We start from the raw sequence: 8,255 nt of genomic DNA, 5'->3' as shown, positions 1-8,255 counted from the left end.
AATTAACCTGCTTTAAGGCCTCATAGCCATCTGGGAAGACTTCAGACTTGAAGGGTTCCACATAGTGGCAACAATCATCGTAGAGGCCATAGCTGCAATGGTACCTTCGGTTACTACCAAATGTCCAATGGATGCCATCTGATTGTCCCTCATAGGGTAATAGTGTCCGCAGAGTCTTGTGTAAGTGGCTCAATGCATATTTCTAACACACGTTCACCTAGACGATGATGATAATTGGTTTGTGGGGCTCTCAACTGCGCTGTCATCAGCGCCCGTAAAAAGTCCCAATTTTTACACAGTACAATTTTTGTACACAGTCAAATCCAGCCACTGTCACGAAAGATAATGAAATGATGAGGACAACAAACTCAGTCCCCAGGCAGAGAAGGGCTGTCGCCTAGATGACAGCGTAGCCATACATAAACTGTGACTTGCTGCAACAAGAAATTTGATTCATCCGATCAGGTGACACGTTTCCATTGCGAATGGTCCAATCTCGAAGATCCAGAGGCCACTTCAATCGTAATAGACGATGTGTTTGGCTCAGCAGGAGAATATTTAAGGATTTTGTGTCTGTGTGACTGTGTTGCGTATACCTCAGCCTTCCAGACACTGACACGTCAGCGTTATGATAATTCATGTTCGTCGAAGTTTGTCCGCGTTAGGTGCAGGGGTGGACTCACCGGCAGTAGTTCTGTCTGTATGCTGCGTATGTACGCGTTTATCTACCCGTGTTACGTCCAGGGGCACTGAACCCACCAAATTAGATCTGGGATATTGTCTGTGGGTTTACGTGACACGTACACACACACACATACACACACACACACACACACACACACACATACAAAACAATTATTGCAAGTAAAAGCAAATTTGTAATGTGTTACCAGAAGTGACATCGTCATTGCGTGTGTCATGTGTTGTACGGACGTTTAAAATGTACAAGTAATGGATGAAATCTGGGGAAACCACTGCAAAAAGGTAACGTTGCTTCATTCTTCATCATTTTAATACTAGCTCCCACACAAGATGTAAACAACTGATAATTACTGACGGAGAAATTCGCAACATAAACGAAAGTTTCTAGGCGTGTTTCTGCGTCTCAAGATGACTTGTATTAAGGGGAGGTTTACTATCTTTTCGTTAAAAAGATATCAATATTTTTAATTGCATTTTTGAATCCATAAAACTGTTTAGAATCCACCCCTGAAACGGGTTTTAGAATACGGAACGGAAATGTTTGCTATTCACAGTTGAGCAAAAAAATGCACCTGCCTGAAATCGGCCATTTTCACGCACCAGCTTTTCATATTTTTATTTCGGAGAACGAGTTATTGTACCGGTGCTTGGGAGGAAACATAAAATTCAAATGAAAGTGAAACGTCCCCTTTGAACAATTTATACACGACTGTGCTTAAACTGACACACAATAATTTTTGGCGCAACGCAATCTGACTATCAAAAATCCCTACAAAAGAATGGCCCTGACTAACATTAACCTATACCTTTCACAAATCACTTACCTCACAAAAATCTTCGTTACTCGAGCTACTGCAATACAGTGAGCGCCACTACTGCCAGCTAAATAAAATATTCAAACTACTGAAGGCACTAACTACTGACAGGCATAGTTAGCAAATGAAAGATTTTAATAGAGAACAAACAATGTATTTACCTCACTAGTCATAATATATATAGCAGTTCATGACACCAGTTCTTACAAATTTCAAAACTCCGCCATCTCTCTCCCCACGTCCACCACTGCTGGCGGCTCACCTCCAACTGCGCAACGCTACGCGCTGTTAGCATCCAGCTGCCGCTGCTCAACACTACAATGGCAGACAACAATGCAAACTAAACACAGACTGCGCACAGCACAGCCAGTGATTTTCATACAGAGCGCTACGTGGCGGCGGCGTTACCAATAAAAAAACTAAACATCCTACTTACATAGCCCCCATGCTCCCCACAAAAAATTTTACAAATTGTTTTGGGCAGTGGCCAATAATGATTTGATAAAGTTTTTCATAATTACTATAACAAAGATATCAAATGCACGCACTTATCGATACTATGTTGGTCAAAAGCTAAAATTTTCTCACAGTCCATAAAGACAGTCATGATCATTCATCAAAGTAAAATTTCAGTGTTTTTCTCAAAGTCTGAGTAGTAAAAGAAAATGCACATGGAAGTAGTGTATTTCCATGCAGTCTTGAAGAAGTAGTGTTGTCCTTCCAACGGAAAGACAGTGCTGACTCTTGACATGCAGACAGGTAATGGGCCACAACAGAGCAAACCCACAGCTGAGTCAGTCGAAGTTTTAAAGAATATTGGTACGTAGGTCGTCACAGAGTAGACCCATTGTAGTCCTGGTACAGATTACAGTATTGGTGGGCCGCCAGAGATGCAGACCCACTGCAGTCCTTGTAGAAATAATGGTATTGGTGGGCCATCAAAGATGCAGACCCACTGTAGTCCTTGTAGAGATGGCCAGCAGCTATCTGTTGCGATTGCGCAGGTGCACAATCACCATCGAAGAGTCTTGCGGAGAATACAGAAAGTCCATAAACCACCACTTGTGCACTCACAATTTTTTTATATGTCCTTAGAACCAGCAATGCTTTTATCCAGTCCCTTGCTGAATTATTAACGCACGTGGAAACACTATCAGTCCCTACTTCTCACATATTGTCCATATACTATGACCAACAGAAATGTGTGCAGTGAAATGTAATTTACAAGTTACTTAATTTGATGAACTGGTGTCAATTACAATTTTATAACATAAGAATACAATAACAAAGGTACAAAATATATCATTAAAGAACATAATAGTACAGATAACATTTGCAGTAATACAGGCTGTACAAAAGAATCGAAATAGAAAATACATCAGTGTTACAAAAATTATGACATAATTACATACATAAAAGATCAGAATAACTTTTGAAACATCAACTTCACACATGAGCATTAAAACAAAACACAATAAATAATGTCTGAACATATTTACAAAGAAAATAACATAGTATTTGAAAAATTCTACAACATAAATCTTATTAGCTAAACACATAAAGACAGGAAAAAGACAAATACACAAGGGTACATAAACAAATAGTGGGATAACACAAGGAAAGGACAGGGTTTGTTTTACTGCAGTATTTTGCAAACAAAACTTTCTTTACTTTTCGGAGATCTCCCTTCGTTCTTCATTATTTCCAAAAAGTCATATCTATACCTGCTTTCTGTACTTTTCTCATATAACCTCTCATTGCATTTCTTCAAATCCATCGCAACTCATTCTCTTATATAGGCTACCCCCTCTTAAGCTAACTTAAATCTACTGAGCTCAGATGCTTAACTAAGGGACGAGGCAATGCAGCAGCACAAAACAATTAACACAAACAGAAATGATAAAAAAAACGGAAATTGGCAAAAAAAGGCAGCAATATTAGAACTAATATAAGGCAATGCGCAGCAAACAAGAAAAAATAAATCCGTAGTAAAACTGGCTTACCAGAGTAATACAAAGTCAAATTCAGTAACATTGTGCCTGGTAAACAGCAGCAGCAAATGCAACAGCTTATAACTAAACATGACAAAGCTCAAGCAGAAAAAATGTTACACTAAAGACAACAATGCAGATAAGGACAATGTCTATTCACATCTTAATATCTATGCAATTAAAGTGGTGCACCACAAAAATTAATGCTACAACAAATTACTAAGTACTTGAAAAGAAAATTATATATATACAGTTACTGTTATTAGTCGCTTCTTATTGCTCTTTCCATTCCAAGAGCTCCTTTTTCGCAGAATGTGGATCATAAAATAATTATTTAATAGATCTGTCGACAGAAAGTGTTCACATTAGCAAATGCATTTAATTTTATAAAACCAATGCTGTAACACAGCTGGAAAACAGATATCAAATGAAATAAGCAACTATGGACAAAGCTTAAAAATAAATTCAATAGTCATGTGACATTTCATAAGTTAGTAGAATTCTCTCATCTCTCGTAGAAAGACGTTTGTTATAATCAGGTGTCAGATGTAAGTATCTTTCTCAATAATGAGCGTGTCGTATTTGCGGTGCTTTCTACAAAGGAATGTCAATAGAGAGGATAATGGCCCTTTTTTTTCTCCACCTGTGCCTCTGAAAGGCACACACTAATGGCTCTCTTTTGTCAGGTGGTTATCGCCCAGCTGGGTGCCCACGACGCATTACGTGCAGGTGGTCACTTAATTGTCTTACCGAAATATTTACGACACCAGTTTCCGCTACAGTGGCAGTCTCATATAAAAAATTTCACAGGTCAAGAATTTGTGTTACAAATCTGTAAAAATATAATCATTTAAAATTAATAGTGTTCAAAAATTTTCGTCGGCATTGTAATACATTCACGCATGTACATACATTTCGTAACTCTTAAAGTAGGATTCTTGGTTTCCAACAACCTTTTTCACAAACCAGAGTCCCTAACCACTACTCATTATTCCTTACCTTATGACACATATGTATATTCGTCGACACTTCTTCAATATGTCATCATAACAGATACGTAACATAATCAAATAACTCATATAGCATAAGCTTAAGCATACTTCAGCACCATAATTCACATCGTCGTCGTAATAATAACATCATAACACCACAGTCAAATTCTCAAAATCTCCGTAGCTTCCTCCAATAATTTAAAAACCTAAAAAAAATTCTCTGGTCATGTCAAAAGTGTCATCTACCTCAAACGTACTTTAAAAATCATGATCCCATACCAAATACATCATTCAAAGCTCTCATAATATCACAACGGTTCCGAAAAAAATGAACTGTTCACAAACTACAGACAAAATACAATTTCATAAGTGTGAAATTATCCAACTGTGTAATTACGTAAACATCTGTCACTGATGTAGTAAAAAAAAGTTTGTCTCTCAGTTAAATTAACAGATAGCTGTGTAATTTTAGTGTTAGAGAAATATGGTACCGATGTGTAAATTTGTATAAGTAAAAACCATATTAGCTAGGGCTCCTTGTGCTTGCCAAACACATGGTACACAAAGTAAGCATGTACCCCCCTGAGGATTAATGTAATTATATCCTCAGGTGTTGCAGATTACAGCAATGGAATGAAATGTATCATGGAAAACCTTTGTATCATTGTACTTCAAATATCTTTAAGAACAAATGTTTAAGTACAAAATTAATCACTCAAATACGTGTAAGGGTAGCGCTAAACTGTGCGTCTTGTTGTAAGATAATCTCTGTGGAAGTGTCGTAGTTATCGTCCTCCGAAAACTAAGTTCTGCAGAAGTCAATGTACTTAACTCATGATAAACAAAAGTGAAATGCTTTGCGTATAGATATCGTAGTTACTACGCTTATTGCCGTGATGAAGTAAGTACTATACTGTAACTTATTGTTGTGCTACAGAAAAGGCTGTCTCATTGAAGCTATACCACAAAAGTTACTAGTAAAACATGTTTTACTTTCCAGAATTATTCAGAAAAACTGCAGATATAAAACAGATACACCGCAAAAGCAACATTGTAAATTGTCACTGATTAGTAGCGTCGTGATATAATCGTGTAGCTGTCACATATACTAACCACTGTGTCATCTGGTATCTCACAGAAAGTACTTTAAATCCAGAATGTATTTGCAAGTAAACCAAAATGTTGCATTAAAATCTCATTAGTAGTACTGGTAAATGTTCTAAGTATGTCAGCCTTATGGTCGTTACATAATCGTGCCACTAACAAGCAAGAATGTACACTCACACAATGACACTGTGTCATCTGTTCACTGTAACAATGCATTCGTAATTTCTGTTTAGATAAGTTCTCTTGGTTTCCAACAACCTGCATGTTAAGAGATTATAAGTCTGACAAAGCATACTAGTAATGTGAAGTGAAAAGTTATATGGCAAATACAAAGTTAAAAAGCAGATTATCTTTCAATAAACGGTTTTACATGTGAAATGTGGTGTAAACCTTTACTCTTCCTAGTACACAGAGTTTCAACTTCAACGCAATTATCATGTGGTATACGTCGGATTCTGTAAGGTCCATTGTAAACTAGAAAGAATTTGTGACTCAAGTGTTTCTTCTTATGTGACAATGGATGAGCTTTAATGAGAACTTTCTGACCAATATATAATTTCTTTGCATTTTCTTTACCGTGTAATTTTTTCCTTTTGTCTGCAGCAGAATTTATATTTTTAATAGCCAAATCAATTATGTCTTTGTGTCGAAGTTTACGTGTATTCGGAAAAGGTACAAGCTCTCTGATTCTGTTTGGTGGTTCTTTATTCTTCAGTACAAGAACAGGTGGTAAAGCAGTGGAGTCATGAGGCATTTCATTCAGCACGTTTTGAAATAAGTGTAAATATCTGTCCCAATGCTGATGTTTTCTGTGACAATAAAGTCAGCAAAGCTTATTGATTTCTTTCATAATCCGTTCAGACGGGTTACAATGTGGTGAGTACAATGAAATAAAAACAGATTTGATTTTTATGTAAGTAGGATGTTTAGTTTTTTTATTGGTAACGCCGCCGCCACGTAGCGCTCTGTATGAAAATCACTGGCTGTGCTGTGCGCAGTCTGTGTTTAGTTTGCATTGTTGTCTGTTTCTATGATTGTCTCTGTCATGTTCATTACTACGGAAATGCGATCTTTCTCTGTAATTATTATTACTCCGCCAGTGGTTGTCATACGGGTGGTGTTTGTTTTGGTCACGATTTGTATTGTGGACACGTCCAATTATTATTTCTTTCATCGCAGAATTGCGACGGATGTGACCTGTAATTGTTGTGTTCCTGTTTTCGCGTTCCGCGATTGTCAGTGTCAATTTCTAATTCTTGTAAGAGTCCCTGAAAAGCTTCAATGTCGTCTTTGCAACGGCCTGCCAAAATAATATGCCGTAAATGTTCAGGCAATTTGATTAAGCAAATGCGGATGAGTTCTGACGGGCTGTATGGGTTTGACAGGTACTGATTCTTGTGCAACATGTCTTCAAAATATTTTACAAGACTGGAAAATTCAGATTGTTCGAAATGTTTCATCATCATGATGCTATGTTTTACTCGGTCTTGTGTGGCTTGGGACCAATATGCTGAGAGGAAGGCATGGTGAAATTCTCCTTCACTGTGACAATCGTGAATGACCGATCGCATTCTTACAGCTGGTTCATTCTCTAAGTAGCCACACATAAATTGTAATCTGAGTTCTAATGACCAGTTGGGAGGAAAACAATGAGAGAATTGATGGAGCCACGCTTTTGGATGAATGTCGCTGCCAGAATTCTTAAATGTTTTGAATTTACGTGCTGTAATGAACAGCTTATAGTCAAAATCATCGTGTCGGCGGGTAGCATATCCGTCATTGTTACGTCGTTTCGGCGGTTCTATCTCAAAATTCGGTGTATTTTGCCAATTACTTTCATGATTTCCGAAATGCCCTGTGTTATTATTTTGTGGTTGTTCTGTATTGCTATGTCCCTCTTCTCACACTGGGGCGCGAGTGTCCTCTGAAATATGTAATTCTTGTATTACTTGAGCCAACTGATCTTGTACTTCCCGCATTTCTCTTTTGTACTGTGTGTTGATTTGATTTTGATTCTGTTTGAATTTCCTAATTTGTTCATACTCTTCAGTGTCAGTGAAGGCTACAGGTTTTGTGTCATTCAGATCATCATCTACCTTCGTAGATAAGTTAGTGAACTGATCTGAAAGTTCGGCTACTTTCTCCGATAGTGAACACATTTCCTCAGTGTGTTTTTCTGAACCAAGTTTCAGAGTGTCCATTTGTGTTGAAATCGAATCTACTGTGACCTTTAAGTTTTCCTGAGTTCTTGCAAGTTGCGTAACCGAATCGGTGGATGCAACTGAGTCAATTTTAGCTTGCAAGGTCTCATGATTTTTATGAACAATTGTGTGCAGTTCTTTTATGGCTGCTTCGTGATTCTGTAATGCATTTTCATGCCGCGAAAAAATAGGTTGGAAATGCTCACAAATTTGTGTTTTTATGTCATTACAGACTTTTTGACATTTCGATTCGATTTTATGTAATTCAGTAGTTAAATCTTCACGAGTTTGTTCAAGCATATGTTCCACTGTATCTAACTTTTGAAGCTTTTGCTGGGTTTGTCTCTGATTTTGTTCCATTGTGTCCAATTTTTGAAGATTTTGTTCCATTGTGTCTAACGTTTGAAGATTTTGTTCCATTGTGTCTAACTGTTGCTGTGTTTGTCT

Source organism: Schistocerca gregaria, chromosome 6, assembly GCF_023897955.1.
Source record: "Schistocerca gregaria isolate iqSchGreg1 chromosome 6, iqSchGreg1.2, whole genome shotgun sequence".
NCBI classification, from domain to species: domain Eukaryota; kingdom Metazoa; phylum Arthropoda; class Insecta; order Orthoptera; family Acrididae; genus Schistocerca; species Schistocerca gregaria.
Note: the sequence above shows the minus strand (reverse complement) of the source record.